Raw genomic sequence first — 12,331 nt, forward strand, 5'->3', positions numbered from 1 at the left:
TGTCAGGGTCTGTGTGCATGTGTTGGGGTCTAATGAGTGTGTCTTCCTTAGCTTAAAATGTCTGAGGCCCCAAAACCAATCTTCTCCAAATGCACCGAGTGTGGCAATAAGCTTTCACCGGCTAATGGCCACACTCGGTGTGCTCTGTGCCTTGGGGTTGGACACCTTTCCTCTGGGTGTTCCATCTGTGCGGCGTTCAACCCCAGGGCACTTAAGGACCGGAGATCCAAGCTGATCCTGGTGGGTCTCTTGCCCCCGGATTCGGCTTCGGCCTCCGGTCCTTCCGTGGCTTCCACTGTGGCTTCAGCGGTGGCCACTCCTGCCTCTCTCCCCCCAGCCGGGACTCAACCTCCCGCTGTAAGCCCGGAGGAGAGGGAGGCCAGGAAAGACAAAAGGAGGGAGAAGCACCACAAGTGGAGGGCCGAGGCCTCTGCGTCGGCCCCCCCGGCTAAGCGGTCTTCTCCCTCCAGGGCGTCCTGGTCTCCTCCCTCTCAGATCCGGTCTCCATGTTTTTCACTGGGTCCTGAGGAGGAGGAGACCCGATCTCCTTTGAGGTCATCGAGGCGGTACTCCCGTCCCATCTCGGTAGCCTCGTCGAGATCCACTCGCAGCCTTTCCGATGCGGATTTGGACCGGATGATGAGAAGGTTCCTCCAGGCCCAACTGCAGATGGGAGTCCTCCTGCCTCCCCCCCCCCCGGGGGGAGCTCAACCACTTTCTTTGCCCCGATAGCTCCTTCTCTGTCCTGCTTCCCGGGTTCGGAGCTTTCGGAGCCGGGCAGCCTTGGAACCAGGGGTGGGTCGGCGCCAACAGTCTCGGGTACTTCGGTGCCGACGCTTCCCTCGAGCCTGTCGGGTCCATTTTTGTTGGATCCAAGCTCTCGGAGCCGAGGGCTGAGCTTCGGATCCGAGGGTTTCAGTATGCCTTCGGCGCCATCCAGGTCGGAGTATACTGGTCCGTCGGATCCGATTGCTTCAGCGCCGGCCCCGGTCCACCTGTCGGATCCGAGTGAGGGTCTGCTCTTGGATCCCAGAGAGAGCGGCTCTCCCTCGGCGTTCGACGTGGTGGAGAGGGCTCTGTCGACTGCTTCCAGGCCCCAGGTCCTTGCCACGGCTCCACCCCGCACTCCTTCTCTGTTGGGTCCGACTTCCATCACCCGGCCCCAGGGACAGCCTGCTTCAATGTCCCAGGTCGTTCCCTTGGAACAAGATGTTGCTGGTGAGGCCTCTTCGGACAGCCCCCCCCCCAAGGAGATCCCCCGCAAGCGGAAGTGCAAGAGGAGGCACATGGACTCCCCTGAGTCCTTGACTGAAGACATGGATTTGGAGGAAGGGGAAGGCTCCCCAAGGTCACCCCCTGAGGATGTCTCCTTTGGAGACATCATGGAAATGCTCAGGATCAGAGGCAGGTGGTCTACCCCAAAGCCGACCTTGGACGAGTCCATGTTCCTGGAGGTGTTTGAAGCAGGCCCTTCTACCTCTTGGGTGCCCCCTCTGGCCGACCCCCTGGTGGACCTGATTACCACAAGGGCATGGAAGGAGCCGGACATTGTGGAGCCAGTCCCGAAACACCCTGACAGGATCCTCAGTCCCCCTGTGGATAGGCCCCATTGGAGCAAGGGTCCCCCGGTAGATGCATGTTGGTGGCGGCGGCCACTAAGAGGGAACTATCTCAAGAGAGCCCCTCGGTCCACCCCCCGGGCAAGGAGTCTCGATCGGTGGACCACTTAGGGAAGTGGGTGTTTAGTTCAGCGTCCTTCTCGGTTAGGTGTGAAGCAGGAACAACAGGAACCAAGTAAATAGTAACAAACAACAGGAACAAGTTCCACCAGGATTTATTAAAAGCACAAAATCTGTCTCTCTGACGTCTCGGCTAGAAGCCTTCAAGGAGAATAAATCACTTACAAACAGCAACAGTTTATATACTTCACAAATAAGGTAATTATATAATTAATCAATTAGTACAATAATTCAACCAACTAATGTTCTCCAGTTAAGCTCTTCATTCAGCCCAAAAGGAGCCATGGTTTGAAATTTTAAAATATATACAGTTTCTTTCTGCACTAATCTACTTTTAACATCAATGTCATTATACATAGAAACACAAACTTGTTCTAAAATTGTAGCTTTTAAGCCCTCATTACACTTGTTATGTACATCTAAAAAATGTGCTGCAACTGGGCTATCTTCTCTAGCATTTGTAATGTCTCTTAAATGCTCTAACAGCCTTATTTTAAAAGGCCTCTTTGTTTCCCCAATGTAAAATTTGTTACATGGGCATTTAAGAGCATAAATGACACCCTCAGAATTACAATTAAATGTACCCCAACTATCAAATTTAACATTATTAATAAAATTAAAGTTGGATACAATATATTTACAAGCCTTGCACTTCCCACAAGGAAAAGTTCCAATTTTAACAGGTTCCATATATAATTGTGATATAGGCCTCTTAATCTTAGATCTTACAAGAAAATCTTTTATACTCTTACCTTTGCGGTAAGAAAACTTCATATTTACATCAAGCCATTGTTGAACATTTCTGAGTGAACAGAAATAACACCAATATTGGCTGACAATATCAAGAAACTGTTTTGTAAAACTACCATAAGTAGTAACAAAATAAATATTTTCTTTAGTGGAACCTGAATTGTCATGCTGTATATTGCACTCCCTTGGTAAAATAGATTTCATATGTCTAGGTTTAACACCTGTACACAATCTTTTGAAGCTGTTATCCAAAATATTTGAATTATAGCCTCTAGTGGAGAAAGATTGCACCAAAAGGCACATTTCTTCATGAAATATATCAGATCTATTACATAACTTGGAAATGCGTAGCATTTCACCAAAAGGTAGAGCCTCAATAACATGTAAGGGATGGCCACTACTTGCATGTAGATACTGGCAGGTCCCTTCAAATTTCTTATTAGGACGGGTAATAATATTCTCACCATCTGAAATATCCAATATTATGTCTAAAAAAGGAATAGTGTGACCCATATTTAGGCCATCAAATTTAATATGAAATTTATTAACATTAATCTCATTAAAGAATTCAATAACTCTATCTTTGTCACAATCTACCAAAAATATTAAATCATCAACATATCTAAAGTAATAAATAACATGTTCCTGAAAAAATCTATGTCTATAAATAATATTAGATTCAAAAAAGCCCATAAAAAGATTTGCATACATGGGGGCAAATGAAGCCCCATTGCCATTCTGTAACTGATGATATATAATATTATTAAATTCAAAAATTATGTGTCAAACAAAAATGAACCATTTCCATAACATATTCAGATGTAGGAGAATTCCCAAGAAAAAACCTAAGGGCTTCCAGTCCATACTCATGTCTAATGCTTGTGTACAAACTTTTTACATCAATGCTGACCCACATCAGATTCCTATTCACTTTGACATCTTTTATTTTTGTCAAAAAGTCAAAGACATCACTTATATAGGAAGGCAGCCTGATAACATAGGGATACAAGAAATGATGCAAAAACACACCTAAATTATGAAGAAAATACTTAGACCCAGAGACAATAGGTCTCCCAGGGGGTTTACGTAGATTCTTATGAATTTTAGGTAGGCAGTAAAAAAGAGCCATTTTACAGCCTGTAGTCTGAAACTTCTTTTTAACATCTGCCTGGCAAAAATAACCAAGTCTTAATCCTTTGTTGATTAACTCCCTATACTCACAAATAGCTGAAAAGAAATAATCAATTTCCACAGCTCTATATGTATTACTGTCATCAAGATGTTGCATACACATTTCCATATAATCATTAAAACCCATCACAACCAATTTGTTGCCTTTGTCAGAGGGTTTAAAAACAATATCATGTTTCTTACTCAAAGTTAACAATGCTTTCCATTCTTGAAGAGACATATTATACACTATATTAGACTTATTAATCATACATTGCTTAAATTCTAACTCAGAAAAATGATTTACCAAGTTAACAAAATGGCATACATCATTATTGAGAGTTTCAGGCATAAAAGTACTGTATGAAGGAACATTAGAAGTATCAAACATACAATATGCATTATTAACATCATTTTCTGAAACACATGAGTAAAAACTATCTACAGAACTATCTAAACTATTCATTTCTGTTTCTAAAACAGGAAAAACATTCTTGCTAAAAAAAATTTTAAGTGCAATTTTCTAGCAAAAACAAACATGTCACTTTTGATATCATGTAAGCGGGTAACCACTGTAGGGACAAATTTAAGTCCATTATTTAACACGGACATTTCTACATCAGTAAAATTATAACAGGAAAGATTAACCACATAGTCTGTAGCATTCAACAACCCATGAATCCGCTGTGTAAGGCAAACATTACCGTCTTCCACGTTTTGACCCCCTCTGTCCAAAGCGTTGCCCACCTTGGTTGGAAAACTGTTCCCAAGTCCGTTTCTGTCCCTGGGCTGGAGGAATCGAGGACGAGGATGAATTTCCCCGAAAGGTATGATGAAATCTATCTCTTTGCTCGGCTATAGGAAGTGCAGGAAAATCGTCGTCTTGCCAATCTTCTTCATGAGAGGTATAGCCTCCTTCCGACGCTGATGAGTTACAGGCTTGGTTTCCGGCGTCATCAGGGCAAAACCTAACCTGCTTACGACGCTTGAGGCGTTCGTTTCTAGACAGGAACGCTTTGTTTGATTCATAATCACGAATATCCCTCACAAGTTTCCCTTTCTTTCTATTGAGTAAAGTCGCTTCATAGTCTTTTAGTTTTCCATTTGTTTGTTTCAAAAATTCATCAAATACGGGTACAGGAACCACATTAGTTAGATCAGTACAAAGTTTCTTTATGTTAAAGCACAGTTCCTTATGTTTAATTTGATCACGTTCTATCAATATTTGGAGCCATTCACTCACACACTTGTGGGCAGCATGTACCCACCTTTTGTGGAAAGAAATGTCAGTATCCACACTTAGGTCCTTCTCGGTTAGGTCTCTGAACTATATGGCACACGTTATTCGACTGCAGCGGGATCTCATTAAGGAATACGCTGCATCGCCCCCGGAGTCCATGTCGGCGGAGGACAAACAGCTGTACTCCACCCATATGGCCACTCTTAGGTCCATTTCCAATACCTCTATGCAGCTACTATCCCATGCCACGAAGGGAGCCGCTAGAGCCAGCGGAGCAGGCCTCGTCATGAGGCGTCAGGCCTGGCTCCGGCATTGTGATTTTGCGGAACCCTGTAAGGCGTTGTTCGCAAACGCCCCTTTTGATGGTCCTACCCTGTTTGGGAAGACCATTCGCGACACCTTGGTCCAGAGTGAAAAGGAGGGGAAGACGTTGTCTGCCGTTGGAGTCCGCTTCTCTGCTCCCCAGTGGTCCTTCTCCAGGAACCAAAAGGGACAGAAGAAGATGTTGTTCCGGAAGTCGCAACAGTCCCAGTCCGCTCCGGATCCCCAGTCCTTCCATGGCAGAGGAGGACAGGGAGGACGCCACCCTAGAGGCAGAGGGGGCCCGAAGAACTTTGGGTCCAGAGCACCCTTCTCTGACCAGCCCACGCAGCAGCCCTGAGGGTTGCCCGACTGCTCCACTCTGGAGGCAGTCGGGGGACGTTTCTCGAGGCACCTGGCAGCTTGGGAGTCCATCACAGCAGACTGCTGGGTGCTTCGCATCATATCCAGAGGTTACCAGATTCCTTTCTCTTACCCCCCCCTCTTCCCCAAGCACCTCCCCGATGTCCCACCCGATCAGAGGGAGGCCGCAGCTGCGGAAATTCAGTAGCTCCTAGAAAAAAGAGCCATCCAACATGTCCCCCCAGACCAGCTCGGATCGGGTTATTACTCCAGGTTCTTTTTGGTGCCAAAAAAGACAGGGGTCTTAAGGCCAGTCCTCGATCCATGCCTGGGTTTCCTTAATACCTTGGAAAACATTAATCTGGACAACACCCAACTAAAGCTATATTGTATGTTTTTATTATAAAATTCTCTCTTACGAGCTGGTTTTGTTATTTTCTGGTTAGCCTCTTCTGATACGTTTACCAGACGTCTACCAGTCTCCGCCAGCAGCCATACCTCCCACCTGCCTGCTACACTGCCTACCCCCTACTCTGACTCCTCTTTTTTATTGATCACCAGCTGAACTGTATTACCCTTATATTATTTACTACTCTAGTACTTACTTCCATTTCCTTCTCCTATCCTACGAACTTTCTTTCTCTCCTGACAATAGCCTAGGTCCCCCTCCTTCCTTACCTGCTGTATGGTTTTTACTTTCTGGCCTAACTGTCTCTTCTACTCTTGTAGTATTGCCTGCCTATAAACATCTCCGGGTGATAGATCACTTTGCCCCAGTCTTCTCTTTCCTTTCTCACCCCTCCTTTTAGTTCCAGCCTCCCTTGTAACTAGACTGAAACTGCTTTCTCCAAACTTCTTTTCTCCTTGCTTCTAGTTTAACTAACCAACTTCTTGCTGCCAGCCTTTCCCCTTGGTATCACCTTGCTGATTGTTCTCCTCCTCTCCTCTGCTCTCACACTAGGTGTTTGTTTGTGCCCTGCTCCCTCCCTACCCCATATCCCACCCACCCCTAGGGTCCTTAACTTATACCGCACTAGTCACACCCCCCATCGCTCTGAACCTATCCCATCCTTGAAACTAGACCACTCCCCTATCCTGTACATCTCCACACTTTAGTTTACTCTTTTATCAACTATAGAACTATCACTACTTTCTTATCTGTCTAACTCTTTTCATCTCCTACCTCACTTCCTTATATTGTATTGTCTGTTTAGCCATTCCTTTCATTCTGTTATTAATCCTACTTGTCCTTAATTTCTGATACTTAAACAAGTTAGTCTTGATTCTCTGTTTAACTCATCACAACCATGTCTTCAACTGTCATAGCTTTTCTCACTTATGCCCTTCTCTCTACTACTGCTATAGCTTCTCTATCCTTATCATACCATATCACCTCTCTACAAATTTACACTTTATATGAGGAAAACCCTCATCTAAAGCAAACTTTACCTTCCTCTTTCCTAAGTACCCTTAAACACAGCAACATTACCTATTCTTCTAACTATATACTGCCAAAATATCATAGGGCTTCTCACACAACCTTCCATTTTAACAAAAAAATCCCTAATATTTGCCTCAAACTTCTTAAAATACTATCTCAATACCATCTTCAACTCCTCTCACATGGCGACATTCATCCTAATCCTGGACCCTCTACCTAAGCAACTTAACCCATAATATTAATTCTTCTCCCCCTACTGTACAAGGTACTAGACCAACCAATTCCCTTTTTATAGCTCATATTAACATCAGAAGTATTAATAACAAAATTCACCATCTTCATGCTCTCCTTGACTTGCATTCATTTGATATATTATGTATAACAGAAACATGGCTAAAACCCTCTACTCCTGCCCAGGCAATCACCCTCCTGGCTACAACATACTTAGAAATGACCGAACTAAGAAAAAGGTGGTGGGATAGCCATTCTCTATAAATCTCACCTACAAATTACTCAGTTCAAGGAACTGCCTGAAACTGGCCCCAAATCTGAAATTTTATCAGTCAAACTACAGATTAATGATAACAAAGCTATCTACCTAATTTGTATGTATCTCCCCCCTGGTAATAATACCCTAATCCTAGAAAACTTACTTAGTTCTCTTACTAACCTACTACCCCAAGAAACCATTATACTTGGTGATTTTAACATTGATTGGAATACCTGTATAGCCCAAAAACCTACTAACCATAGTAATCTCCATGGTTACTCACAACTGATTACAACTACAAATAGAATCCATAAACCTAACATGAAAGAAACAATTCTAGATTGGATTTTAATAAATAATACCCCTAACAACTATACTCCTGGGACACTTCCTGATAGTATTAGTGATCATATTCTTACCTATGTTATCAGACAAAAATTGAACATTCCTAATAAGCATAAACTAAAAACAAGCCGCTCAAAAAGATTTTTTAACCCTGATAACTTCCGTAATGAATTACAAGCTTGTGACTGGTCACCTTTATCAAACATTGAGCTTAATAAAGCAGTTTCCTATTTTAACACTAAATTTCTACAGATCCTTGACTATCACACTCCTATTCAAACCACCAGGATAAGAGCCAAAACTGCCCCGTGGCTATCTAAACAAACAAAAGAAAGAATGACCCTGAGAAACAAAATCTGGGCTAAATGGAGAGCTACAAAATCTTCAGCTGATCATCTCCTATATAAACAGTTAAGAAATACTACCAAGAAATACACTATTAGCGATAAAAAGGAATTTTATCTTCATCTTCAAAATACTACTCAAAATACCCCACAAAAGTTTTGGTCAGGCATTAATAAACTTCTAAAACCTGGGCATTCTCCTACTCCTGCTCCGACAGGACTAAACCCTAACTCTTCTATACAAATCCCAGATGCCTTTAATAACTACTTTACAGAAGCTATTCTAACTCTAGCCAACTCTCTACCAACACCCATTACCTCCCCACAGAATAATCCACCAGCCTCTACTAATGCCTTTCAAATCCAACCTGTCGGATCATCAATCATTTATAAGCTTTTACTAAAACTAAAGCCTTGCACTCCATCTGCAGACAAACTCCCATCCAATTCTTACAAATAGCTGCTAAAGCTATTTACCTCCCAATATCTATACTGATAAACAGAACCATCTCTGAAAGGAAAATCCCTACCATTTGGAAAATTTCTCATATAATTCCCTTCATAAAGGTGGCCCTTCCTCTGAAATATCCAACTATCGCCCTATTGCCTTACTCTCCCCGTTAGCAAAGATAATGGAAAGGTGCATACACAAACAATTTCTGGACTACCTGCTTCAAAACAAACTGCTAGCTGACTGTCAACATGGTTTCAGGCCCCACCACAGTACTACAACTGCCCTACTTTCCTTTGCTGACTCCATCAATAAAAATCGTAATAATAACCATTTCTCTGCTGCACTATTTATAGACCTATCAAAAGCCTTTGATATGGTTAACCATAACATACTTCTTGAAAAACTTTACAACCTCCCTCTAAGCTCACATTCCTTACAGTGATTTAGAAGCTATCTCGAAAACAGGCAACAAGCAGTACTTTGGGAAAACAACCTATCATCCTTACTCCATGTAAATATTGGGGTTCCACAAGGCTCTATCCTTGGACCCCTTCTTTTCTCATTATTTATCAATGATCTTTATCTGAATGTGCCACAAGCGACCTGCATCCAATATGCAGATGACTCCACTCTGATCTGCTCAGATACAGACATTCCCTCTCTTCAGTCCATCACCCAAACAACCTTCCATAATGTTGAAATATGGTTTATGCAGCACTGCCTCCTCCTTAAGCCCAAAACAAAGCTACTGCTCTTTACTCCTACAAATAAATCTCCTACACCTTTCTTTACCATCTCCTCTAATAATGCTACCTGTATAAACCATCGAAAAACCACTCGACTATTAGGTGTAACCATTGATAACCAACTGAACTTTGAGGAACAAATAAACACTTCTATTAAAGCTGTTAATAAAAAACTTGGGTCACTCTATAGAATTAAAGCCTTCCTGAACCCAGTAGCCAGGAAAACTATTGCACAAACCCACCTTCTCTCCACCCTTTTTTATGCTTCAGCTATATTTACCATACTTTCTAAAAATAACATTAACAAACTCTCTACCTGTTATAACAGTATAGCTAGATTCATTAATGCTACACCCCTTAGAACTCACCATTGTCACAACCTTAAACAACTAAACTGGCTAGAACTAAATAACCACCTATTGTATCAACAATTACTCATCATTCATAAGGCTCTCTATTTCCCCGAAAATACTCCCAGCCTTGCATACCTCATTTCTCCATATAAGAACCTAACCACACTTCGTTCTGCAAATAAGTTCCTAGTATCCATAACTAAATCATACAATAAAGCTGGGGATGCTTTTTGCTAATTCCATTGGAAAAATATGGAATCAACTCCCCAGAATATAACTAGTCTGGGGTCTACCTCTTTATTCAAAAATCAAATCAAAGAACATCTTATTTCACATTGGCTATGTCCCTGTACCAATCCCGACTGAAACATAGTCTAAATACAACTAATTGTTTGTCCTCTCTCTAAGCCCCTACCTGATGCCTTCTGGAGATGAGATATAATCATAAGTAATGCCTTAAATTACTCTATCCTTAGTGTTTTACAGCCTACTATGTTACTAGTGGAACTAGACTTGTACATTTGAAATTTGTTTGTTGTCCCCTCTTGTAATGTAAGAATGATAAGTTACTGAAATGTTATTGCCTTACCTCTCTTGTACCTTTTAGAAATCTATGTAGAAAAATGTTTGCTTTAGTCATATTTATCACAGTATTTTTTTTTTTTTGCTTTATTCATATTCATCACTGTAATTTTTAACTGTACTGGAGCTTTTCTCCCCGGGCCTCTACTGTAAACGGATATATATCCAGCTAGACTAGCCCGGTCAACAAATGTAAAATAAATAAATAAAATAAATCTCTCCCTCTTGAACCTGTCAGTAACCAAAGAGAAGTTCCGGATGGTCACTCTTCAATCCATTCTCCCCCTTTTATGGGAGAACGATTGGATGTGCTCTAGAGACCTCAAGGATGCGTACTACCACATTCTCATGGACAGACGATCCAGGAGGTTTCTCCGATTCCGGCTAGGAGCCAGTCATTACCAATTCAGGGTTCTCCCCTTTGGTCTCACCTCAGCCCCCAGGGTGTTCACCAAAGTGTTAGCAGTGATACCGGCCCAACTGAGGCTCCAGGGGATTCAGGTTTTTCCGTACCTGGACGACTGTCTCCTGACCGCCCCGAAAAGGCATCTACTCTGCACAGCTAGGAATTATTTTCTTTGCATTGCTCCCTGGCTAGGGATCACAATAAATATTGACAAATCTTCTCTCACCCTGACTCGGGTCATAGATTTTATTGGGGCCAGGTTAAACACAATCAATCTTGTAGCCTTCTTAACCCCAGAACGACTTCGAACCCTGAGGCTTCATGTGCGGGCCATCCTTCTATCTTCAGCTCCTCCTGTGGAATTGGTCCTAAGGGCTCTAGGCTCAATGGCAGCGGCAATCAACTTTTCGTCACTACCCTCTGAGTCATCCCATTCCCCTCAGCAGGGCTTGCAAGAGGGCTCTCGTATGGTGGCTGCAATCTCCGGACCTCCACATGGGATGCCCCTTCTCTATGGCCCCTCCCCTTGCCACAGTGACTACGGATGCCTCTCGCCTCGGGTGGGGGGGGGGCACTCTTCGGGCAGGACTGTCCAAGGCACGTGGAACAACACGGAGACCTCTTTGCATATCAATGTCCTAGAGATGAGGGCAGTGCTGTTAGCGTTGCAAGCACTTCAGGACCTTCTTCCTCTAGGGACGATTGCGATCCAGATGGACAACATGTCGGTTGTCTGGTAAATCAACAAACAGGGGGGAACCAGGTCTTACCCACTCTGTCGAGAGGCCATGAGAGTGTGGGAATGGGCAATCTCCACCAACCGTTTTCTCATTGCAACACACATTCCGGGATGGTCCAACATCCTGGCGGACAGACTCAGCTGCACCATCCTTTCCCCTTACGAGTGGTCTCTCAATCCGCAGGTAGCGAATCAGATTTTTGCCAAGTGGGGGCAGCCCTGTTGCGATCTTTTCGCCTCTCCTTCAAACACCAAATGCAACAGCTATTTTGCTTTAATTCCCCAAGTCAGGGAATCCCCGAGAGACGCTCTGGTGCATGCTTGGCCTCCCGGTCTGCTTTATGCTTATCCACCTCTTCCCCTGATACTAAAGTTTCTACAGAAAGCCAGTCGGTTGGGAAGCAGGATTATCCTCATTGCCCCATTCTGGCCTCGTCAAACCTGGTTTCCTTACCTTTGGTCTCATCTGGTGAATCCTCCTTGGATTCTAGATCCCCTCCCGGATCTGATTTCCCACCCTCTGGGTCTCCCAACCCCGAACCTGGTCAGTCTCAAGCTCACAGCTTGGCTGCTCCAGTTCCACTCGTAGCTAGGACTCCCGGCATCTCTTCCCCAGTCAAAGCCATTCTAGTAGCAGCCCACAAGCCTTCTACTAGGAAGATTTACAGTAGCAAATGGAAACGTTTCTCGATTTGGGCGGAACGTCAAAACTTGGATCCCTTCACAGCTCCCTTACCTGCTGTGTTAGACTTCTTATCAGGACTGTTTCACCAGGGGGATAGCTGTTCCACCGTCAAGGTTCAACTACCAGCTATCTCTCACTACCATGTTGGACATGATCTGCATCCTTTGATCACTTCAAAACTGTG

This window comes from Protopterus annectens, chromosome 2.part0, assembly GCF_019279795.1.
Source record: "Protopterus annectens isolate FY-2018-M chromosome 2.part0, PAN1.0, whole genome shotgun sequence".
Lineage (NCBI taxonomy): Eukaryota > Metazoa > Chordata > Ceratodontiformes > Protopteridae > Protopterus > Protopterus annectens.